At 44.9% G+C, this 26,545-nt stretch overlaps 1 protein-coding gene across 2 annotated transcripts in view; it reads right to left on the bottom strand.

The window, feature by feature from the left end:
- Positions 1–22,992, bottom strand: part of LOC144127524 (uncharacterized) — a 105,126-nt gene extending 82,134 nt beyond the window's left edge. Inside the window, exons 1-2 of one of the 2 annotated variants that reach the window (XM_077660518.1) lie at positions 22,503–22,992; positions 17,858–17,901 (exon numbers count right to left, since the gene is read on the bottom strand). The gene's annotated coding sequence lies outside the window, so the exon portion shown is untranslated. The remainder of the gene's footprint in view (positions 1–17,857; positions 17,902–22,502) is intronic. The other variant, XM_077660517.1, reaches the window with a different exon arrangement.
- Between the last annotated feature and the right edge of the window lie 3,553 nt (positions 22,993–26,545).

Here is a 26,545-nt window from a genome sequence, read left to right on the forward strand (position 1 = left end):
CTGCTCAACAAGGGCCCGAGCAAAGAAAACAAAAATAAAGCAAAGAACCAGTGCGGTGCACGGAGGAAGCAAAGCATTGCACCGCTCGCAGCACAGTGCATTGCTGCTTGTTCAAAACGCGAGAGGTACGAATCGCCGGCGTATATTCGCCGGGGGTCTCATAATCCAAGCAAACAAGGCTCTTCCCTCCGCAGCAGACCAACCCATAGCGAGCGGGGTGCCCTAAAACAGCGCGTTCAAGACACACACGCGCGCAAAAAAAAAGGCAAAGGCAAAGATGCAAGACAGTACGTCGTACAAACAGCGTCGTTATCCCTTCACGGCGGCCGTAGCCAAATGATCAATGTCGTCGTCGTCTCATTCGTTCTAAAGTTCACGAGGCCGTTCTTCCCGAGACAGCACTGCGCATGCAGCACCGGCTCGTCCGGTGCTGCCGGAGTTGCTCACGGAGCGGGGAGCAAAAAAGAAGGGAATCCAGCGCGCTCTGAGGTTAGGGGACCGAGTCGGGCCGGGAGCACGTTCTACCTCCAAGAGCGCCCCCTTTATTTGGCTCCTATGAAGGGTACTGCGGCATGCGACGGTTTACGGCCATTTATTTCGCTTCACTAGTCGAGCACTCTCCTCCGCTTCGCTCCCTTCCCCCAATCTCTATTTCTCTCTTTCTCTGTGTGTGCGCAGTTCCTCTTGTGGCGTGCGTATGCGAAGTCCGCGCTGTTCGTTGAGAGAGCAGTAATGGTCCTTGCGTTCGACGTCGCCTGTAAATATGCCCGCCGAATATCGTTTCGCTATGTGGCTGCCGCTATTGTTTCCTCCGCCCAATGAGTGCGCCGTTCGAGTACAAGTGCGGTTTCATAATGGCGGCTACGCATAGATGTATAATTGAGATTTAATTTAAATTTCGCTTTATGGACCATTAAGGATTCGGAGTGCTGGTACAAAAACCACACAAGTTGGTCCTTCAGTTTTGGGGTGGCGACGCAAGATTTTAGTACATAGTACATGTACAGTACTCACGGATTGAAATAGGACATTCGGAGCGCTAGCCTTGCAGTGCCACGCAGGCATGTGGTAAACCACAGGCCGGCTCATGGCTACTGGAAGGAACAATTCTGCTTTGTAGATGTTCTCCCTCTCGCGCCATACCACAATGCACCACCTTGGTTCCATGAGCGTCTACGGGCGGCGTTCCATGAAGCGACGGCCACGCGCTCCGAATGTCCTATTTCAATCCGTGAGTACTGTACATGGTGTACATAGTACACCAGTCTGCCGTCAGAGGCCGCCTGATTAAGTGGGAACTGCGCTCACCAGTAGGCAGAGTGTGACTGCCCATCATATAACGGTTCGAGACCTTGCGCTGGTAAATGGGCAAAGGGTTGGTGGATGGTTAATGAAGGCAAGGAAGGGTGCAATGTGCGAGCATATGATAGGCGCAGCACTGCCCCAATCTGTACGCTACGGTTGCTTGGAGACAGACCTCTTGGTGATTGCAAGTGACACATTAACTGGCTTTGCGCACGTGAAACACCGGCATTCTTTTGCTCTACTGGCTTCAGAGCCGCTTTGACTACGACTGAAAAACTATACTCCGTGGAATGTTATCTAAGAGATATCGTTTTCTATAAAACAGCTTCATAATGACACTCTTTAGCTTACCTGTCACCCCCCCCTCGGAATGAAAAGGAATAAATGAGTGATTACTTCATTTTTATGTGCGACTAGCACAATTTTTCTTTTTCTTTAACTACTTCCTGTCTTGGTATATAATATTCAGAAGTACTTTTCAACTTTAGTAGAGAAATAACAAAAAAATCGTCTTTTAGCGGAAACTGTTTGTTTTCTGTTTTTATATTGAATGAAGGAACCTACGCACTTCCGACATTAAGATTGACGGCCAACTGTGGCCGGTATATTATTTTCGTTTTAAGTAGAACTCGCGCAGAAACTTGAGAAACGTGTCCCGAAAATACGACTAGAATGTGTTTCCTGGCCGTAACACTAGCTGCCGACATCTTCCTCGGACCGGAAAAAAAAAGCTCCAGGAAATACACTATTTCGGTTTCGGTTTCACTCTGCTCTGTTCTTACACGGGTACTCCGGAGAAGAGAGCTGGGCTCACTTAAATCACGGCGAGCAGATCAGTCTTGTCGCTACATGAAAGAGCACAGACGTCGACCTAGATGGAGTAGAAGATCGATAAGCCCATATCAGATTTCTGTAAGAGCTCTTACGATGAAAATGAAAACAAAAAGACTTAAAGACATGCCCTCATATACTTAGCGCGATGGCTAGGCGGCGGTGGCGTAGCCGTCACTCTGCTGTGGGTGTGAACAATTTGGATAACCCTGTTTGTTTACTGCATTTTGCGTGCGCCTTTGCAGCCACACGCGTAATGATTACCCGTCGTTTCTATAAGTGGGTGTGACTGTCTAAGTCTCCACTACTCACAAACATGAAAAAGGGGAGGTTGTGGTGTACGTATCTCTCTACACTGTAACGGGGTGTTGTACACGGAGCACCTCTTCCAGAAAGTGTAGCAAACACTGGGCACGGAAGTTCTCAGAAAGCACAGTTGCCCTCGTCTTCTGCTCGCTGACTAGCACGCGGCATTATATCTTCCTATGTCTGGCAAAAGAACTTTGCGAAGTTACGACTACCTATCCCTTAGCTCTGTTTTCACCTTCTATATGTTCCTGTTAAACTAAGCCTTAAGGAAAAGCAGCGCATGCGCAGTGAAGAGACAGACGTGAAATAAATAAAAACGGCCCCTGGAGGCATGATGCAGCATCTACACCAATACTACGGTCGCACTTGAAATTGCCGCAGGGAGATAAAAAAAAATGTCCAAAGGTTAAAACACCCGTCGTATGTAGGTTTTGATCGGAATAACACACCGCCTTTTCAGCTCTATAGACTCTTCTGTGGTCTTCAGATTTTTATTTTGGGAAAGAACAGTCGCTACGTTCATATGAGCCCCGATCAATAGTTCTGATGCTACGAGGGACACTGTGTATGCTTTCTGTTGTGTCAACACGCGGACTGCGAACAATATAGCCGCGTATGCGGTATGGATGCCACGCGTCAGAGCCGGGAGCTCTGCCATTCGAGAACGAGCATCTTCAGTTTCCTTGACGAAGACGTTTGCGAAAGAAAAACTTCAGCACGGCTTTTACGCAGTTTGCAAGCAGTTTTAGCGGGCGTCTAGGAACACATTTTACCCGAGGAACAGCTTACAAGTATTACGCGAGCTTGATTCTTGATAGCACATAATGTTGAAGTTTTAAGACACTTTTCCGTGCACATAAACGATAAGCTGTTTCTATGTCACTGCTGGCTGCATTTTGTTTTTCAGCGCAGCTTATGCAGTTACCGTTTACTGAGATCTTCACATAAAATAGCATGCTTTGATCCTGACATCTCAATAGCTTCCACCGTTGTCGTCTGCCAACTTTTTATCGTGAACTGAAAAACTTACTTTGTTCTGCACATTTATGCAGTCTGGAAGTAGTGGCTCGTAATAGATATTTTATTGAGACGAGATACATGCGTCGTAGACGCATATCTTCGATGCGCTTTAGTAACGCCGTAATTCAGTCCTAAGTGCGCCTAGTTCCAAGGCTGTTTGCGTTGCACTATCTATAATTTCATTTCACGAAAGACATTTCTCAAAATATGCTACGCATTGAAGCAAATAACTTCTTGATGAAGCGTCTGATGTGGTCTGTGTAGCATTTGTACCTAAAGCAAGGAGGGAGTGAAAGAAGAGGTGCCGTAGTGGAGGGCTCCGGAATAATTTCGACCACCTGGGGATCTTTAACGTGCACTGTCATCGCACAGCACACGGGCGCCTTAGCGTTTTTTTTATGCAGGAAAAACGCTAAGGCGCCCGTGTGCTGTGCGATGTCAGTGCACGTTAAAGATCCCCAGGTGGTCGAAATTATTTCGGAGCCCTCCACTACGGCACCTCTTCTTTCACCCCCTCCTTAATCCCTTCCCTTACGGCGCGGTTCAGGTGTCCAACGATGTAGGAGACAGATACTGCGCCATTTCCTTTCGCCAAAAACCAATTATTATTATTATTATTATTATTATTATTATTATTATTATTATTATTATTATTATTATTATTATTGTTATTATTATTATTAAATCCCCCCAAAATTGTGGAGTACGGCAAGAGCCATAGGAAGTTATAAGAAAAGAAGACATTGTTTTACTTTAATTTCTTGAAGGTTCCTAGCAATAAGCATGTTGACTACACGTGTAGGCACAAGTCTAATTTTTTTCGTCTCGATAATTACCAGAGATAAGAAAGAAGAGTGGAAAGAAAATAGGCAGAAAAGCAGTGATAAACAGCACCTGTGTTATGACAGCTGCATGCGCAGACAACATTTTTGGATATTTTTCAGTGTCTTATCTCCTCTGAGGGGTGTCAGTAGGCGACTATTAAGGGTGAACAATCAGGGAGGGGCATCACTTTTTACAGCACACGTACAGTCTGGAACTTTCCTTGCAGAAAGAAGTATGGAAAAAAAGAAAGTGCACCGAAGGAACAATGAAATGAACATATACTGGGAACACTTAGGATCTAAAATTTTCCGTAATTATGGACAAACTGATTAATCGTCACGCTTCTATTGATGGCGCTATTTATGACCTTGTAAAAACTAATCCTACTACGCTTAAAACGCGCAATATTTTTTCACTAAAGTGAAGAATAATTATGAAAAATTTGCTACCGCGCTTGAGGCACATCCTATTGGAATATTTTACCATGTGAAATTAAAGCGTCGTTTATGATTCACTCACTTCTTCATCGCATTAAAGAGTAATTAATTGACTTGCTTAACATCCATAAAGAGTAATAATTCATGTTTAAAGTTTCATTTTGTCTGTATTATGAACCTAAGTTGACGCTGCATGTACTTTATGTTGTTTTTATTTACATATATTATTGCTACCTTTGCATTTCTTTGTAGGCTGTATTTTATACTATTTACTTGATACACTTCTTTCCATTCTCTGCGATTTTAGCCCACTTGCTTTGCTCTGGGAACTCCCCCAGACAGTCGTGTACTATGGGACCTCGTTCTGTAATATTTATATTGTAGCCACTATTAAAGTATGCGTTAATCATCAAACTTGATCTATAACGTTTTGCCTTTAGGAAGCACAGCTCCTTGGGTACACGTTAAGGTGATCGTGTATCGCACTTTCATCCGCAGAGAGCCGTCGAGTGAGTTCGCAACAAACTGCGTTCCATCCTCGTCTTTTGTCTAATATTCACTTTCAACGCGATAGCGTTAGAGGCCCCGTGCTCCTGAAAATCCAGTCTCCGCGTTGTCGTCGTAGGCATCGGCGTTGTGACCGAAAAATTATGACAGGTAGTCCCCAGAGAGCAAATATGGGGTTTAACGTCGAGATGCTGAGAGTGGGCTATCAGGACTTTGTGAAGAGATCACGACTATGTTGGACGACCTGGGGTTCTTTAACTTGCGCTGACATCGTAAGGAACGCTGGAGATCTTCTTGTTCTTTAGCTTTCCGCTCTCATGAAAATACGGCCACCGTGGTCGGAATTCGATCCCTCAACTTTGGGCCCAGGAGCAGAAGTCGAAAAAGACAGCCGCTGTGCGTATCCTGTTTCATCGGTTTGAAAAAAAAAAAGAACTATCCCTATGTTTACACGCAAACGCATATCAATTTTATTCCTTGCAGACCTCGTAATTTTAGAAATGGGACAGGGTATGCTGGTATCAATGCAGAACTTTTACGAACTTTGGAGCAGTTCCGCTTCATGAATGTGTTGCGTGGTGTTTTTTAGGTATGGGCATCATTCGCTAAAAAAAAAAAGCTATTTTTTACACAGTAACGCTGAGGAATTTGTAATTTTTATCGTGCAATTTGTCCAGTTTACATATGCGCTGGATGCTCCTGTACAAAGATTTTGAAGGCACAATCGTTAATTGTCCCCAGTGTATGTGGACACTTTATTAAGCCATCTGCCCTATAATTAACAGTCTGAATGAAGAACCATATATAGTGTCTACTATAAAAAGATTTGCAGATAAGGTGACCATTGTCTTGGCCAGGTAATGTTCGGAAAATGTGAGCCATACTTTCATGAAAGGTCATCTCGTTCACCTCGCAGCAGTTCCTTTTCCATAGACGACAATACTCTTCATGACTTTGAGTCGCTGTGAACCACGAATGCATGCCACGTGGAGCTCAGTAATTGACGGCATTCTGTGCCCAAAACAAGCTGCTTTATATTTAATGATACAAGGGAGGAATGCACGCTATTCTTGTCAAGCTCTTTATTGAAAGCGAAAATCAGCTCACGAAATAATAAAAAAAGAGAGACTCGCGTCTAGATGCGCATTATTATCCATTTCATTTTTTCAACGTAAAACCTTGCCGAGAAGATCCCAGCGGCGTTTTTTCAAACAAGATCAAAACTAGCGCTTGCACTGCCACTTTAATTTGTGGTAAATGATGCGTAAGATTTCTCGATGCGCCCTGCGGGAGGCAATATATCTCAATTAGGCGCCTGAAAAACCACCCCTGGCGAAGTAGTTCGGCAGCGCCGCTTATGAAATCGCAGCATCCACCGAGCCGCCTATGTTTGGGTTTCGGTCACCGCTCACAAACAGGTTTCTATATAAGAGCGAATCGTCGGCCTTGCGGTGGCCGCAGGTGTCTCTTGTTTCTATTTGTTGGCGTCGTGCCCGGGAATGCATCTTCGGTGAAATAGTTTAATTTCGCACTCAAAAGGCATTTCAGCGATGCGTCGGGTTTCTTCTAAATTGCCCCTAACCAAATTTTAATGGAATACACACCAAACGCTTCAGCGAGAATTGTCAAGAACCCTTTCAGGTGTTTCAGATGCACTCTCTGCCCGAGGTCGTGTCTAATATTGCACGTTCGTGTGATAGAAGCAGTTAGAGTATCCAGATAAGAATTCACCTCTTACTTTGAACGGTTAATACCATGAGAAGAGTTAGGTAACTTTTCAAATTTGATATATGCTCTCTCTGGATGGCGTTATAAGCTTCAACACTAATATGGATAGTAAAGATGTTGCGTTCAGTTCTGAGCACTCTTTTTCAAAGAGTTGCTGCAATAACCAGCGCAAAAAAAAAGAACTAATAAGGCGCAGAAATTCATCGACGCTTCAGGCTGAGCTTGTGCATATCCGGCGCGATGCCTAACGCGGTGGCCAGCAGATGCAAGGAGATGCAGGCTGCGAGCTTCTCATTATCCGCAACGCGTGCCGGTCATCGACTGCTGCCAAAAAAAGTCGCCATCTTCGCTCCACTTTACGCAGCTGCTGGTCCGTTCGAGCAACGGAGTGGTCGCTAAAGGCTGAAAGTGTGGACCGTTATGGCGCATTACTCTGCTTGCTTCATTAGATTCGATTAGATCTCATTCCATTAGAGAAATTCACGCACTGAAGGCAGCGGAGAGCATGTGTGCACTATCTCTGTACTGAACGCCAGAAGCCCTTTGATAGAAAAGAAAGAACACGTTGTGTGTGGCACGCATTTACGCACTGCGGTTTAGAGGCCGATAGACTTGAGAGGCAGAGCTGATAACTGGCTTCCATCTATATCGTAAATGGTAAATGTGGAACTTCTACCTACGTCTGCTTTCAATTGACCGTCCGGAAGTGCGTAGCATACTAATAGAGCTAGGTCAAAAGATTGCACCTGGTGTTATCTTTCATCATAGAGATGCAGATGATCCAAATCTTCGTAGTGGCAGACGAATGAGTTCGCCGAGGGAAATGAAGGTTGCAGGAGGCGCAATGCAGTCGCCTCTTCAGCGCAAGGGGAAGTTGGCACGCCAGAGAGTTTGCGTGGGGAAAGACTTACTGTGGTATTTGGAAAATTCGGAACCGTTCGAAATAAAAAAATCAAAATGCTCGTAAGTAAGGGCTCCAGGAGCGCTTTCAGCGCATAATAGCTCTGATCACAAAACCTGAACAGAATAGAATAGAATAGAATCGAATAGAATGGAATAGAATAGAACACAGTACAGCAGAACAGTCTTTGCGCAACATGCCTGAATGAGCGAATAAGAAATACCACTTCAGTTTCACTACCTCGCGTGCAAATTTCTGAACTTCTCGCTCTGTTTCGTGGGAGAGAAGTGCCTGGGGTAGCGATATCGGATCCCACAAGGGCTCTTGCTCCCTAACCCTTTTGACCACGTGACGCCTAATGAGGCAGCATCGTCAACACTCGCTGCTAAGTGATTACTTGACTCAGGGCTGCCGGAATCACTGCTTCAGAGGCCCAGTAGGCAAAATGTGGCTGTCTCTTGTTACGACGTACCGGGCCGCGGTGGACCCTAGGGCTTCGGAGAAAGTCCATTATAGAACTATCGCCGTAAAACGAATTACCTCTGCCCAGGACAGCGATATCTTCAATTTAATGTTTTGGCTGCTACGCATGTGAGAGTCGCAACGATGAAAAAGCTTCGTTACAGCACTCGCAAGGTTTATGGGAACATATTACTCTGCTGCAGCCTTGGGATTGACTGGGATGCCGAATTTCAACCCCGAGGTCGTGTGTTTGATAGAGGAAAATTTTGTGCCTTAGGGCATTATCGCATGAGCGAATATAGTTGTGAATCGAGACCCGGAATTACCGCAGCTCATCGATTTATAATCAGACTTCAATACGATGCCTCATGGCATAAGGCGTTATTTATCATCATGTGCTAACCTCCAAGGAGCCCTATTGCACAGACAGCCGCGTAGCCCTCTTCGCTGGCAGCCTCCTAGTTTTGATTCTGGGTTAACTCAGGTAAAAGCGCTCCTGAGGAAAAGGCGTCACATAAGAAGAGAAGTTCACAGAATTCTAGTTATTTTTTTAATGATTTATTTCCTCAAAAATATTTATTCTAGGGCGCTACAATTACATCAAAGCCGGCGTCGCGTGACTAGCTTAACCCTGCCAGGAGCCTAATAACGAGTTAGGTTTCTGAAAAGGCTTAAATCTCTTTACACTAAAGCGGTGAAAGCTCTCCACTTTGGATGTATCCGCCACAGTTTCTTAGCGGTTATGTAGCCAGGCTGCTCAACCAAGACCGCGGGGCCAAATTCCGAATGCAGCGCCCTCATTTTGGTGGAGGCAATGCGATCGAGGCCCGCGGGCTGTGAGATCTCGGTGCACGTGAAAGAGCCCCAGATTATGCAATTAATCAGGAATTCTTCCTTAAGACATTCTTTACAGGCCACATGCATAATTTGGATGTCGAACCCCAGAAACCAGGCCACGCTCATAACGCATTTAATAATGAAAATTATAAAGAAAACCAACGTATCTTGTGTAGATAAGTGGCTGAACTCTCAGGCAATTGGTATAAGCTCCATGACATAGCTGAGTGCATCCACGTATCCAATGACTATCCGCCGCCGCGATGGCTGAGTGGTTATGACGCTCGGCTGCTGACCCGAAGACGCGGGTTCGATCCCAGCCGCGGCAGTCGAATTTCGATGGAGGCGAAAAGCAAGAAGCCTGTGTACTGTACAAAGTCAGTGCACGTTAAAGAACCCCAGGTGGTCGATACTTCCAGAGCCTTTCACAACGGCGTCCCTCACAGCCTGAGTTGAGTTGGGACGTTGAACGTCCATAAACCAATAAACCAAACCAGTAACTATCCTGCGTACGTTTGCTCTGGACATCTGTACTAAAGGCCGTGCGGATTCCATGCCTCTAAAACATCCAAACCGTGGGTTGGTTACTAGCTTTGAAATTGTTTCTGCTCCACCAAACAAAAACACAAGAGCAGATTAGTTCACAGCAAATTCTTAATCGCTTTAAGCGGCTGGCGAAGTTTGTGAAGAATGAGGATTGTTTATATTTGCCTGTGTATACAGGATCCCGATGCGTCTGACGTTTCATGTGCTATCGACACGATAGATGTTCTGATTAAGAACTTAAAACCAATCTAAGTTTGCGACTGACACGAGCAGTTATTACTACGTCCGCGGAAAGCTGCTGATGCACAGAACCTTCATCGGAGCAAATATAGTTCGCTTAGTTTGAGTGATGTCAACGAGTAAAAGCATAGGACCACATCAGGCCCAAGAGAGGGCAAAAAACGCAAACTTGAATAGTGCAGTTAACTTGAGAAGAATCGTTGTATTAAACAGGGTGAACCGGTAAAAAATCAGTAACGAAAGCTAGATATTATGTTCAGTGATCCACGGAAGAGAAAATCATGCAAAATGGAATTCTTGACAGCACACATTAACAAGGTGGGAGGCCTCAGTCGACTAGCGAACGTTTCGACAAGATGACTTATCTTTGTCTGCAACTGCGGTCATCACAGGCAAGGTTTAAATAGGGCCTTCACTGCGAGGAGGAAGCACCCATGGCGGGTGTGAGGGCGTGAAGTGAAGGGGGCCCTGTTTAAACCCTGGCAATGAACTTGACGCGACGAAGATGAATCCTCTAGTCGATACGTTGGCTGACAGACTGGAGCTGCCTCCAAGTATTTGTTCATTTCCTGGTGTAATGCTTAATGATGGCCTCTTCGAGTTCTAGACTGATATTTCAGTAAAATTTCATACCTTCATCACTGCAAGGGCAGCATTAATAACCTTCATTCACTTTCACTGGTGGGTGTTGCAAAAGCTGTATAAAGCAAACCTCGCTTCTTCAATATGAAACTTAAACAGCACCATCGGAACGTATGGGTACACATCGCACGTTTCTCAAGGAAAGTACATGGGCCAGCGCACTCCGCACCCAGATTCAGGTTCTCGTTTGCGCCTGTGGCCACTCGAATGGTTGGCGAGCCCACTCAGCTTAGCGTAATCCGAGTCACTGTGCCGGCGCATTCGGAGGCACCCAGAGGTTCACATTTCTTGCATCGCGTTAGTAAAAACGGACGCAAGCAGCCTCCAGGAAAAGATGATAGATTTTTAAAAATGTACGGTTCCCCAGAAAAGCCTCGATGAAGCCGGAAGGAAGCTGCATTCGGGGATGCTCTTAGTAAGGTCCCCTTAATGGGGCGACGTCCAGCGTGGAAACGTCCGGTGACGTGGGCGGGCTTTTTGCACTCAGAGGACCACACTTCTGATGAACTTCGCAAGAGAAGCTGTTGAGGAAACGGAAGCGGGGGCCCTCAAAGTCGAAGCATCTTGCGAAGCGCGCTGTGAAAGGACTTTTGAATACTGACGCGTTCTCTGGCGGCTGCAGTTGTTTTAGTCTGTGCTCTCTTAGCAAGAATAGGAAATCACACACGAGCGCGCGCATGGCAGCGCATCTGTTGCCTGCACTTTGACGCCGCACGCACCACATTGCAAAACAAACTTAACCGCCCTTATCAATGTCATTCACATGAAGGAGAAAATGCCAAGTAAAATAATTTTGCATTTATTCATAGATTAAGGTATTTTAAGGTCTGCATCTGTAGCGTTCTGCATGCTTTCGCCAAAAGTTGTCTCGGAGGTCCAATAGGACTGTCGTTTAACTATATGTGGTTCCCTGTAAGGAATCGGATTGCAATCGAACATAATTGACAGCGAACAGCCTCTTAAGCCCGTTGTCACTTGGAGCATCACTCTTGATAGCACGCGTTGAATTACCGCTTGAAAGGCAACATAAACATACTTTCTAGCACAAAGAAATTGCAAGCATAGCATTGGCCTTCCGATCTGATGTGTTGTAACGGTTATTAAGAGTAGAAAGCCATATCCCAAGCACAACGTGTTACTTTGTCTTAGGCTACGTTGTCTAACAGGCTATGCCGGCTGGAACGTGCGTTGCACCGAGCAGCGGTGGCAGGGGCCAAGCGCAAAATGTACCGGGAATAAAGGATGTGTGTTTTTTAGCTCAATATTTTCACTGAACAGTTCGAGCTATTTTAAAAAGCAATGAAAAACAACATATATTGACATTAGCCCTCCAGACGTGGTACCAGCGTGATGCAGCCGCGTGGGCAAAACATTCATACAACTCATAGTCTTGTCTGCAGTATCTGAAATTGTTTACATTTCAGTTTGCCTTTTTTGTCTAAGTGCTGTTTGGTAGATGCGTGGAAAGAGCATATTGTAACAGATCTGCCTTAGAAGGAACCAACAGGAATGAGAATACAGGGCTTTTTTTTCTGGTTTTTATAACTTAAATGACAACAATGATACTATCATCATCATCACTAGAAACAAGGCAACTAGTACGTCGTGTTCGGTAATCGCATAGTTCTGTGTTCTTGCCTAGAACCTTGGATACTGCTAAGCACCAGCGAATCATCTGAGCCAGTCCCAACTGCCTGGCTTTGTATGGTTGGCAGATCGAAATTTCGTCGCATTTTCTTGAATAAAATGCTTATCCGTGCCTTTGGAATGGCGCTCTGTTTGCGGATTCCCATTTGCACCAATGATGCTGGCACGTGACAGAATCTTTGCGCTTCAATTTGTGGATCTTTTTACTTCGCGATTTTTAAGCGTAAAATCTTTTAAGCTCCTATGCTCGGCAAACTAGGAAGAACGCCATTCGAAAACTGCGGCGAACATGCAGCCGAACATAAGGCCGAAATTATTCGAAGACTTTCGAAATTTTCCATCCGAATAGTACTCGGTGATAGGAAACTTTAGCCGCGAAAAGGATTCAAACCATCGCCAGCAGAAAAAGAGCAGTTAATCCCGATACCTGAAACCACTTGCCTATCAACGCAGCCGCATACGGTGTCGGTTGCAATGGGTTGTCTCTGGTGCTACTGCGCTTATTTATTAGTCGTCTTCGTCTCTTTAAGTTCTTTAGTTTCGCGCTTCCAATGGCGTGCTTTTTTTAAAAAAACTTTTTGTAAGAAAACCAAAGGTCCTCTAACTGTACGACTTCTTTGTGAATACCTCAGCCACGGCCTGGCGGTAAGGGTGCAGGACGGAGTGAAGGAAGCAATAGGTGCCGTAGTGGAGGGCTCTGGAATATTTTTGACCACCTGAGGATCTTTAACGTGCACTGACATCGTGACCAATACCCGAGTGCGGCTTCGCGAACCGTGATAACCCGCTGTGGGATAGCAAAGTTCACGTCTCTCTTGTGCATATTTAAGACGTGTAAACAGCTTTTTATTGCGCTGGCTGTAGCGATCCCTTTACTGAAGAACATATTGTGGAAGGCAGTATGGATGCCTTCCACTGACGTCACAGGAGGTTTACATATTGAAGGACCGAGGCACCGGTGAAAGTCTGCGCTCTTATCTAATCCGCATTCCGCCATCTGATCTCATGACCCCAGTGGATGCTATCAATATGGCGTCCACTGTAATGGCAGGTGTGACTTGACGTGCGATTCATACATGAGAATTGCATTCACTGTGTGCTCCAGCGCAAGCTCAGGGGGCGGGTGTTTTTGCGGTCAGTAGTGGGTATTGAAGAAATGCAGGGACATGCATGACCTGGCCGCTCTGTGGTCCTTTCTGGCTTCCGAGATCTGGCCACAGTGATGTGTTGAAGGAGCGCTTATCATTCGATTTGAGCTGTGGCTGCTGGCTAACGAAAGGAAAAATCTAAGCACTGATAACTAATTCTATGCCACAGTTATGTCAGTGTTCTACGTGTTTGAGCTGAAGTTCCCAGCCAAAAGAGCTGCTTAACTTCATGTCGGAGCGCTTTCTGATACCTCGGCGTCTCTCAATTATAAAGAAAACAACAGCTGTCCAAAAGAATTGGAAATTCTTGCGATCATACGTATTTTGAGTCCTGGCTGTTCAAAAATAACTCAAATTGAGGAATGGTGTGTTGGTAAGAGAACAAGCAACCGTCTAGTCTTAGCCATTGTTTTGGTCTTTTCCTCATCAAGAAAGTCCTGATACCGAATCATCGGTTAGCACCCTCGTAAGAGAGCTTTCATTGAACGCCTACCTTCCTGACATACGCTTCCATTTCTTATAAAATGTCAATTACAGGCTTATATCTTGACGAGGCAGCCTCGCGGCTTGTTCTAATCCTACGTGAAAGAGATCTCTTGCATCATTTAGCTTTGCCAAACGACGTGGCAAAACTTGTCCCCTAATAATGCCGCTGTCATCTCCAATGTGGCCCACCGCTGCGCTAGCTGGGAGATAAATTTGCCGCAGAAAAATATAAACGACGATGCAAGAAAAAGGTAAAAAGAGGAGGAGGAAAAAATACCAGAAAATAATGCGCGGACGGAAAAACCGTTAGATGGGGTGCCGTTAGCTTTCTGCTTCCCGTGGCGAACTCTCTCATAATTCAAGTCTGAAGCCAGTTCTCTTTTGGGACTTTTTAGAAATACCCGCGTAATTTGTCTGTGAAAGATGAAGCAGGGACGGCAAAGAAGTCAGTGTGCCATATTACTTGAGGAGAAGAAGAAGAAGAAGAAAGAAGGCAGGCGAGCTTTGATGGCACTACAAGTGTAGATGGCATCTTAGCTGCGCACGAAGTGAAAAAATGATAAAGTAGGTAGTATCACTAGTTTCTTTCTTTCCATACAGCGTGAACACGTGATACTGTCTCTTAAATGTTAGATGTGTCATCACGTGAGATGTTTCCTGCTTCTAATAGAACGTGCCGGTGTAATCTCTTGGCAGAGCTTGGGAAGAGGAGGGGGTGCCGACAGCGTCCGACGGTTTTCAAAAGCAGTCGCGTCTTCCGGAGGTGCAAAATAGAGGTTGTTTTTTGTTTTTTAGATGCTTGTCTTGTTGATTGCGTAGACGCGAGGGAGGGCTTGGGATGGTATTCCGCTCACAAATTCCGGGCCCATTGAGCAATGGCAAGCATCTGAAGGCGGCTAGTCCTGTTGCGTTTGCGTTAACGCGTCATGCGCGTGATTGTAACAGTATCACCGAGACATGCCGTCCTCTTCGGCTGGCGTCATTTTGGCTAGCGTAATTTAGAAATTCGCTGCTTTGGTGTCAAGACGGTGAGTCACTACTGTGTAGTGTTGAGGTACATTGGGCAGTCATCGCATATTGTATATTAAGTAACGGCGGCTGTCCTGTATTGAGCATTTAAAAGGAACCAAACGGTGTGTAATTTGAGTGCTTTTAGCAAGACCTCCACACATCACTCGCCGCTGACTCCCGCCATAACAACACAAAAGAGGTGCCCCGTTCGTAGCGAAAATCCCCGCTCAAGCTATGCTAACCAGGACGGCCAGCAGACGGATAAGAGAGGGCAAACTTCTCAACAACTTGGAGCGGGAAAGGTGTTAGTTCAGCGTATTTAAGGGAAAACCCGGTGAAGTAGATTTCAGCTAGAATGAGCTTTTATCAGGTGGATCCTAATGAGTAATTACTCTCTAGCGGAAACCTACGCTACCTTGGGGTTTCCCCTAAGTGCACTGGACTAACACCGTTCCCGGTTCATGCTGCAGATTAATTCGGCTTCTCAACACCTCTTGCTAACCTTATTAGTTCGCTTAGTTTATATAGCGATCGCCTTGGACAGGCGGTAGCCCCGGGTTCGATCCCTGAGCCAGGACAGATTTTCTTCGACTGCGAAGCCTTTCCTCTGTAGCCGAGTGGTAACGCTCAGCTGGGCACAGAGCAGGTGAAAACGCGTTTTTGTCCGCGGACTGAGAGCACTGACGACTCAGTCACAAAATCATGCTGTGCCTAAATTCACCATGACCAAGCTACTTGTGGCGCCATCTGCGTCCGCGTGTCCTATGAATGCGTTCCAAATAATCGAGCTAGAATGATCTGCCACTTTAGAGTCCGGAACTTAACCCAATCCAAAGCGCGTTCAAACCGTCTCGCCTTTACCTGTTAGCACTTCCTTACGACGCATCTGTTAATAAACGCTTTTCAGGCTTCTATAGCGTCAGGCAATGTCAAGCAAGAAGTAGCCGTCCGGGCTGTTTCCGTCCTCTTTGAAGTACGTGATGGCTTTGAAGTGAGAGAGCCGGAAAAGAGGGCGCTGGCAAATGAAAAGGAAACACGGTACTCCGCACTGCACAGCCCACATTTGTTTTAAGATCCAAGACGCGGATCGCAAAAACATTAGGCCGCAGCGTTCTGCACTTTTTCCTCTTTGTTCTGACAAGTCGTGCTTGTCTACTGTAGTGGCACAATAGCGGGCAGCTGTCGGCGTCGATAACAAGCAAACCAGAGGCCAAGGGCCCGCATTCACAATCACTCGTACTACCTCGACCAAATTGGCTTTCTAGGCTGAGTACTTAATGCTCACGTTCTCTTCTCGCAACATGCTGTTAGGCAGGAAGTTAGCCATGGCTAAAAGCGGGGTCTTATCAGTGCTTCCGTGCGACGCAGAGAAGGGCCCAAAAACGACCAGCTGAGCGTCAGTGGTTTTCAACCTGAATGCGACAAACCTCAACTTACATTGTCGTGCAGGTGATGAATGCAACTGAAGTTGTCATTGCAAATGTTGCAAGTTTCATTGTAAAGAACAGAGTATGCTGGAGTTAGTGACTAAGCACAATTGGCAGTACCAAGGTTTCTGTGGAACAATAAGAAATTAATATTGGCCAAGTTGCTTTCTTCCTCTACACGAGGTCCACAGAACTTCAACTTATGGATATATTCTTGTCCATGAGTAATAGGAATCACGTCGATCGATCGAACAGGACAAGACTGTACGCGTAATGAGCGTTGTTGTAATTTCCATTATCCACAAATGAATACCAATACGCAGCAAGTAAAGAAGTTTCCTGTTTTCACCAGTATATTAGGACACAAAGTAAACGGCACACATTAAATGTACTGCCTTACAGGTTTACCAGACTCAGAGCTAGCATCTCTGCTGCTTAAGCTGGTGTACCATTTTGCTGTATGTTTTTTTTAGCCCGAACATTTTTTTTAAACTTGTGCCGTTATTAAATATGTTAACATCAAAGTGGCGAAAAGTGGTGTTTTGAGGCACCAGCGCCAAAAATACAGTGCGTGCCTTTTTAAAATGTTTATTCTAAGATGCTTTGTTTCTTGTTTTCTATCAGCGAGCATCTGCTCACATCATTAGGCCTGAGAAGTGGGTACTTCCAGCTAGCCAGATGCCTATGCCCAGTGCATCTTACATTAGCGCAAAAAACAGTGCACTCAGCAATTTGTACAAGCTACAGTCGTCGATAGGGAGAGATCACGAGAGAATAAGTGAAGGTATTCAGTACATCCATGCACACTGACGTATTGTATATTAAATGCAAAGACACACCGTGAGGCCTTTCACAGATAGCGCCTTCGTGGCGTGGAGAGCCGTATAGCGTCTTCTGCAATGTATAGTCTAGTACGTCATTACACTACTCATGGGCCCATCCCGTGCGAGAGGACGCACACAGTGAGAGCGCTTTGTGTGTCCTGTGTGTCCCTTCTACGTCGGCGTCTTTTTCTCTGTTTAAAAGGAGTTTTTTCGTTACCGTCATCAGCAGCAGCCTGAATACGCCCATTGCAGGACAAAGGCCTCGCCCATATCTCCTCAACTAACCCTGTCCTTTTCCAGCTGCGGCCGCCATATCCCCGCAAACTTCTTAACCTCATCCGCCCACTTAACTTCCTGCTGGCCCCTGCTATGCCTGTCTTCCCCTGGAATCACACTGTGCTTAAATGTCAATACGGACGCTTTGATAGTTCGGTCCCTTATCCGGTGGAGCAAACTGTAGCTTAAATTTCAGTGTGAGCGTATTGTGAGACAGACAGGCAGCTGTTGTTCGACAGCCGTTCGAAGGCGCTGGTATCGAAACATGGTTTTTCGTTCAGTTCTGTTTTCGCGGTCTAGTAGCTAACCAAAACGCGCGAAGTTAGTAGAAATCTTCTCAAATGCGACTAAATTGCAAATACAATATAAATTGGCTAAAAAACTTTCAGCTCATTCTCTGAAAAAGGATGGGCACGAGCATGGTGTGCTTTGGACTGCGATCACTCACGAGTGGTGGTGTCGTGTAGGCCCTTGAAGAGCCTTGCGAGTTTTCTGAAAGGGGAGGAGGAGGGGGGTAATTAAACACCACTGTCATCTCATTTCTCCTGGCACATGCTCAATCGGTTATCATCAACCGTGCGGATAGCCAACGACAAAAGTATACGAAACCAGGAAAGTGCGTGGAGGAGACAATTGGACGCACATTTCTTTCGGTACTGTACACGAATGATCCACATCGTGTATGCTCTAATATGAAACGTACGAATGGCGTATGACATTCATGACATTTCATGTCATATGCGGCAGAAATGCCTTTAAAAAGACATTTTCTGAAAGAGCAGATAAGCTGGAGAGCTTCTTTTTGAATGTTCATAACACAGCGTTTACATAACATCATAATGTGGTGATGAGTAACAGACAAACAAACGGTAATATCAAGCCTAAAAAAGAAAAACCACCCAATAAAAACAGATAAATTAATAATTTTTGGTCAAAAGAAACGAATTGAACAGGCTGAAAATTTATCTTTCAAAATTGTATTTAAGGAGTCGCAGAGATCTTTTATTTATATTAAGCGTCCATTAGGACAACAGAAGGGAAAATAGCTTGGCTGCCAACACATCGTCGAGTTCCATGGTAGTAATCTTCAGCGTCCACTAAATAGTTATCGGTGACAACGCTACCAATAACCTTTAATTAAGGACAAGAGGTGGTCACCGTTCCTTTATTAGAAACCCAAACAAAAATTTTAAAATGGTACAGTGATAGACGCCCCAACCATGCCCGTGCAGATGTGCTTGTCAGACTGTAGCGGCGCAGTGCCGTTTTTAGCGTGCTGTGAGAAAACGGTGGCAGTCCCAGCATTTCTGTGTTTGGCGCTCGCGTCCAGGATTGTTTGGTCGATGAGATTGGCTGGAGAGCTAAACAGAACGAAAACGTCGGTAAGCTCGCTTAGTTTAGGGTGCATGTTGATCGACCAGGGGCTCGCTACCGGAAATTCTTGCGGGGAGATTTAGTTTTCAAGAACTGCGTACAGGTCTCGCATAAATGCCGAAACATTGCTTTACGTTCTGGACTTCTAAAAGGCTGAAATTAGTTTATTTTAACTAGCTGAGAAGCCCATCTAGGAGATAAAAATTGTGAGCAAAGAATGCCAGACTTCCGGGAATAAAAAAAAAACTTTTAATTTTTGGAAGTGATCTTGAGGCGTCGCCTGGGGGAGGGGCTCTTTTGTAAGGGACCTTTGAGAGGCAAAATAGCTGATCATTCTTTACAAATTGAAAAGGCCATCAGCGGAGGCCCAAACGATCCTCTGCCTTTTGGGCGCTTCGCACGCGATGGGAAAGGTTCAGCTCACAGACGCATACGGATTATGTGCTTGTAAAGAAGACGGTCGTTTAGTTCCTTTAGATCGCTTCGTAAAGGAAACTAAGCTTGCGCTTGAAGGTACGAGATGACGGCGATGTGGAATGCCCCCCACCCCTTTCCAGATGCGATCTAAGTTATTGCACCTTCACAAAAAAGCAAGAGATTTTCTAGCGCCGGAAAACTTCAACTCGCACATTCTTGTTTATTTTATAGCCCATCCTACTGTCTCTTTCCGCTTATCCGCATATCACAGCTCTTACCTCTGCAGCTTGAAATCAGTTGCGATAACTAGACTGCCGCTTTTAACAGGCATTCGTGATTGCAGTCTGTCCACAGCAACTGATTTTAACCCGACTGTAGTGTTTCTATTTATTGCAAGCCCATGACGTTTCCTCGTGGCGTCTCTCAATATGGCTTCATCAGAGCCGCAATCAACTCTTGGCACTTTCTTTCATTTCGTTCCTTATTTGTTGCACTTAAATTTCAACGGGAAGCTTTTTGAGGAATATTCTTTAATCAAACAATTTGACCGAGACGCTCGTAATTTTTCCCCAGAAATCTTTTTTTTTTAATTTCGCGCCTGTTTTAGAGTCCAGTTTTAAGCGTGTCAGTTTCACTCAGTGTCGGCCACTGACATCAAAATCATGGGGCATCAACGGAGCAGTTCAGTGCTGATCATGAAATACTTAAATTTCACTTACGGTCCCAATGCATGGAGAAGTCCCAGGTACAGACATTAGCAGGCAAGTGGAGTAGTATGCAGATGAAAAAATGAAGCATACTCTCAGCTCAGCACCTTTATAGCGACACGGTGCTCATGACTGTCGTTTTGCATGTGTATGTGGTTGCGTTAGAGCACGAAAGGAGGGTTGGTATAACCCAGTGCCTGCTTTCAAATCTTTCGATGCTTTACACGGCAGATCAACACCAGGACTCTTCAGATAGACCTGGTTCGCGTCTCTCTGTGAGCGTGGAGTGCACATAACAGGAAAAAACAGGTCTTGCTAACGTGACGTTTCCTCTTCTTTCATTCTATCTTACGTCAAGCTTTAAGCTCGCTGCTTAACAAAGCAACAAGGCAGACACGGCAACTCGCCTTAAAAAGAAAAGCTTGGGATGAAATGAAATTCGTAATAGATATATCTGGTGTTACCGTTTAATATCGCTACAAGTATTTTCATTACTTAGCCTTGAGTTCGAGATAAGCATTGCGATGGGAAATTCGAGCGGGCTAATGAATTGATTTTTTGCCGTTTAAAAGTTAAACTTCCCGGCCCCGCAATCGACATTATTTTATATTTGAACCATATATATTTCCTTGCTCATAAGGAAGTGTTTTGCGCACACAATGAAAGTTTGAATATTTATTTTGTGATTAACAGCAGCAGCTAACTGCACATTGGCCTTCTAATTCATTAAATTTGAAAACTAGAAGAGGATTCGGAAACTTGACGGAGTATTTTCTTTTTCATATTGCTAGATATAATTTAAGCGTTCGTTTAATGCTTTGGCTACAAAATTAGGCAGTTAATCCTCGGCCTTCTTTTGAACCTGTTCACTCGAGCAAAATCGAATGGGCATTGCATGTACGTTACTTCAAAAGAGATACGCTTCGAGATTTGTCTCCGAAATGCCTTTCACCTCATTTTTATTATGTCTTTCATCAGTTGTTTTATGTTGCATTCGTATAGTCCTTAAGGAAGGTAAATTAATTTGGCATAGTTAACGACACTCTCTTAATGGACACTCAGTTCACTCAGTGCAATGCTAATGGTCAGTTCGGTACGGATGTCATTACTTAATATATCGTTTTCAGTGTACAAGACAGAACAGTTCATAACTGATATCGGAACAGCTTATGAACAGAGCAAATCAGACCAAAATAAAACGTCGCAGATTTCCCTTAAGGTTGCTAGCGTAGCAAGTTTTCTTCTTTAAACCTCCTCTCTTACCTCGATGGCACCCTTTATGCGTGCAAAAATAACAAAGGTAGCCCAAGCTCTCTTTTTTTTTGCCTCGTGCAACAAGGAAGTAATTCTCAGTTTGCTTGTTTTTATTTCTCATTAATGTGCTGCTATAACAAGAGGTGCACCGTCAGCTTAATGGTCACACGCGCAGCAACCAGATCGTAATGCTCAGGAATTCCCTGCTTGCGTGCGAGCGCTGTTACAAACATTGTGAATTGTCGCCAGGACATATACAAGTTGCGTTTAAGATGTATCCGAGTGGTATGCTAGGAACGGCGTACCTTATCGAGTTAATGGACGCGCAGCTAAGAGGCACTTAACTCTGACCTGGCGACATGCGATAAAAGATTTTTATTTTCTTCGGTTCCAAAAACGGCATCAGATAAACGAGAACATTCTCGGGCGTTACTTCAAAGTAGCATGCCAGCTTAAAGATGTTGTCAAAAGAGTGTGAGAACTTAGCACCTGCCCTCTGTATAATCATCCCTTATCGTGTTGGCATACAAGAAGAAAGGCCCTCACTCGGTCTTTGGTGCGTTTTGTTATCCGCCGGGTAAGTCGCGGAAGTTGCTCACCATTGCAGTATTTGTTCTAAGGCTCTCTGAAAAATGTTGATTGCAACGAAAAATTTCCGTCTTCCAAGCCTGGCTTTTTTACTACAGCGGCAATTTTTATAAGGTACAAGTTGATGTTAGACAAGTTATTAATATTTTTACGACGTATTTTTAGAGACACTTATTGCGCCTTTTGACACTGCTTCTACATAGATACTACATTTTTAAACAAATATGATTGTTCTATTTGTGAAAAGTCTCAAAAATTATGTAAACATTGTCTTTTACTTTTTATAGCAGATATTATTAATTAATTCACAAATAGTGTTGGCTAACTGCACTGTAGTACAGTACCCTGATATCGTGGCCAGTTCAAATTCAATGTCATTACTTAATATCACGATATGACCTTTTCATATCTTATCACGCTGCGAGAAACGTAAACACCGCTTTAAGTTCAAAGATATCCTTTATTGTGTGCCGCAGACAGGTAAAAAGAGGTCTTCGCATCAAAGGTATCAAGTTACAAAAATTTTTTTTGTAAATCCACATCTGGAAGGTACACCTATCGGCACTTTTACCCTCTCTGCGTGCACATTTATTAGGACTCTTTCACAGCTTATTTGCGGCTATCGGAACGAACATACGCGCCAGTGCGAGAAAGAAAAAAGAAGGTGGAACCAACTGCATGCGTTTAAAAGTTAAGACACTTTCTCCGTTATCAAGATGGTCACCCAACGTGCACATGCAGTGAGAGACTCACTCTTCAGGCAGGTCTTTCTCCAACAGCGGACGAAGGGGCACACTCAGGAGCGAAATGCTTCAGAGCCGGTCGCTGCCAACGATGGTAGCTTGGCCTTGTGGTCGGTTCTTTTCACCGCTTCCCGAATTCGGGGTCAGAGGCCGGCTTTCGATCGCAGTCGCCGATCTTTCAGGAAAAGTTGCCGGCGATCGCGCTCTTCGGGCAACGCGGAAACAAGTGGTACAAACTTTTCAGGTCGAGCCGAAAGAAACTGCCTTCTGCGGTTCTCTCACTTTCCCTATGCCTCGCAATACCAAACTTCTTTTGCGCTCTAGTCGCTCGATATTCTTTAGAGGTCGCACGCGTGCTCAGATTTCGCGCCTCTTCGCAAGCGTCCCGCAGACGGGTGGGGGGGTCCTGACTCCGGAGTCGGGATCGGAGCCGCTCGCGGTCGTCGCTTTTGTACCCGGGATTCGGCTGACGCGCGCGCGCCCTGTGCGTGGGCGTTGTGGCGCCGGAAGTGTGGAAGCCGCCATCTTGGAACGCTTTCCTCCTCTCGTCCCCATCCCCTCACTCCTCCTCCTCCCTGCCTCCGCACCGTTCGCCCGCAAGTTTGGGAGCGCGCGCTGGCCCGTTCACGTCACTTCCAGCGCGGACCAATGGGAGCTCGCGCGCGCTTGTAGGGGGGCCGGCTCCCTTGAAGGGTTGCCCGATCGTTCCCAGTTTCTGCGCGTGCCTTTGCCAATGCTGCCACGGGCCGCCGCTGTTTGTGCTGTTTCTTTCCGTGCCTGTTCGAGGGTTAATCACGGCCGACCTTACTTCTTCCTTCCTCGCCTCCTCTCCACTGCGTCCCCATATCGAAACAACGGTTATCTTCCCCACGAACGTATAGGGACACTTATAAAAGGCGCGCCGCGCTACAGCTTCCCGCCGCCACGGCCTTCTTCGGTGAAGGCTGTAATTTTTGGACGCCCCCGAGTTCTGCAAAGGACATTATTCCGCGATGCGGGCTGTAGGCCGTTTTCAACGACTCTGAGACTCGTGAAGCGGTTGATCGTTGCGGAGGGATGGGAGCAAAGTACCTTCGGCGATTGGCGATTAGTCAACGAAGCCGGTTATTTTGTTTTTGTTTTTTAGCGATAGTATAGGTCTTGATAGACCGCACCACTGGTTCGCATGGCAGACCTTCGCCTGTCCTTAAAAGCGAACTCTCTAAACTTGATCAAGGGTTATTTTTAGCGATAGTAAAGGTTTTAGTTGGACTGCACCACTGGCTCTCATAGCAGGCCTTCGCCTATCCTGAAAAGTGAGCTCTAAAGTTGATCAAGAGTATATGACTGCCTCTCTGCATGCAGCATCTGCGCTGAGTCGGTCATAACAGTAAATGAGAAGAAAGATTTGGTGCTTTTTAAAAAGAGCTCATGCTATTTCACGGCCGTTACAATACATTGAAGTGATCAAGTTGCGGTACTTGTGGGGAATATGAAAGTGGGGAGGTGAGCAATCAGCATGTGTCGAGCATAGGTGGAGTGCTTGGGAACATAAGTGCTTTCTTTTGCAGATATGACTTACATTTAGAGTTTCTGACACACGACAGAAGTGTCTAGAACACGCGAAGCGGTTTAATTTATAGTCTAAATGAGTTCGAGAAAATTCCAAACGCGCTGAATAAAAATACCACAGCGGTCACTGCCACATTGATATGCTCTACACAGAGAATCACTAACTTGCCAGAAATTATTAGCGATTGTATAATCTTAGCTCCAGTAAAACTTAAACGGAGTCATAGAATAAGCTAGCATACTAGCGTCCCTTACGAAAATTTCTTTAGACAGTCTATAGACTGTTCATAAGCTTTTGTCCATAAAGTCTATAGACACTCTATAGACAAAACCTACAGAACAGTCTTTAGGCAATGCAAATCCTATAGAGATTCTATACGCAATCTATAGATGTATGGCCATACACTTTTAGCAGACTTTTGTCTACAGGCTGTCTATAGACTATGAATAGAGAAAAAGAAATATCTATAGAATGCAATAGAGTCTGTTAGAAATCTACTTAATTTCTATAGGCCATTTTTTTTAAGGGGGTGATCTGTCAGCTCAGTTCCGTGTCGCCATCTTTAACTTATTTGAGTTTCGGAATCCCAGCTGCTATGCCTGCTCGAATAAAAAAAAAAGAGTCCAGAGCAGGAAGTCATGGTTGAATTAAGCCACAACTTTTCTCATTCCGACCAAATACTTTTCGGTGAGAAGCAGTAAATGGGGAAATAGGAAATAAACTCTTAAAATGCAGCGTGAGGTGCGTATAGGACAGAGGGAGATACGCTTATAATTTTACAAAAAAAAAATTATTGAAACCGTTTGTTTCCACCCAGAAACAGGACAGATACGCTATAGCAACATCGTTCAGGAAATACATGCGAAAAATATGAAGCTAAACATAGCCTCCGGTTGCGCAAGCATTCAAGCATTGAGATTGCGCATTTTCTGTACGTTTAATGCGCATATTCCATGGTGTAGAAGGATGTAAAATTGATGCTGTCGAAACGCCTGCGTAGGCTCGTCTTCCAAGTGGGAAAAATATTTTTGTATAAATGCAACAGAAATGTGCGTTTTGTAACTGCTTCTTTTCCCTCCTGAGCTAACTTGGTGCCAGTTCATGAAAGTTTTGTAAGCGTCAAGAAAGCAAAACCAAAACACAAAAATCTCTTAACATTTTTTCTGATCCACCGAATTACACGCCGACTGTCTACGAACGAAACGACAACTCAACTCAAGTTCTCCGCTTACGTGTTTGTGTCTGTGGAACTGAGATCACCGTAAAGCCCTTCCGGCTTTAGGAGACTGTCGTGAAAGCTCAGTACTGCAAAAAAAAAATTGGAAAAGACAAATTTAATGTAAGTACTAAACTGCACAGCAAAGCGAAACGATATCTTAGGTTGCGTGCATCGTGCTGAGAACTGAAGATAAAAAACATGGTTGCACGCCCACTGAAAAACGGTCCTACAGAGACAGAGTAGTTTTAGTCTTGGGAAATTTTAGCGTCTTAAGACTCTGCGCTTTCTGTCTGAGCAGCAACTGACCGTAACTGTAAACGAACACAGGTGGCTGAACCAAGCCCAGCTTAATTGGTTAGGGCAGTGCTATGATCGCGCAATTAAAAAGTGGCAACGTGTTTTTTCAGCGGTACTGCAAGGATTGGGCGTACGAAGAACGATTAGCATGACTGCGCTGCATGGCAACTGATGAGCATGTAGCAGAACATGTTTTGTGATTGGCTTTGTGGAACAATTCCGCACGCCAAATTATTGGCGTTCGAGATTGCTTGTACATATTTGAATTTGTATTTTGCCTTTCCTTATCGACTGCGTATCTTTCCTACAAGACATTAGGCTAATAAAAGGTGAAACGTGCTGGGGCAGGCACATAAAATCGACGCAACCACATAACCGCAATCGCATACCATCCTACTTTATTAGGCTAATGACTACACGACATATTTTTCTGCTTTCAGTGCATTAAAATTAAAAGTTTCAGTTTAAGAGATTGCGTTTTCTTCCTATGTTTTAGTAACAGTTTCAGCGCTCCTTGCGATTTGTAATAGAGCGCGTGGCTTTAATTTGTTTATCCTTATGAGATCGCATATTTACCATAGCTGCTGGAGTGTTACTTGAATGTTTGCTCATTAGGCTGTTTTTGCCTGCAGAACAAATATTACACGCCAGGCCGCATAGAAATATGTATGATAAAGAGAAAAATAAAAAAAATAGTGTTGTAATCTATTAGAACGGACTGCATGAGGAATGAAGATATGTGTGATAAACCTGTAATTCCTTACACTCTTTCCCTCCCTAAAAAAACATGCAACGGACGTCCCACCTGTAACCTCTGGTGCTGCGTTCACCGCAGGCAGTGAGTCCCACGCTCAGTATAAGTAGATATTTCATTTTTTGGGTTCTCATTGCCGCAGCGTCAGGATGAAAAGCGCGCTTGATTCGCGTGACATCGGGCGCGTTTCAAAGTTGGGAACGCTTTCTTCGAATTGATGTCTTACGCGTT

This window comes from Amblyomma americanum, chromosome 4 (genome assembly GCF_052857255.1).
Source record: "Amblyomma americanum isolate KBUSLIRL-KWMA chromosome 4, ASM5285725v1, whole genome shotgun sequence".
NCBI lineage: Eukaryota > Metazoa > Arthropoda > Arachnida > Ixodida > Ixodidae > Amblyomma > Amblyomma americanum.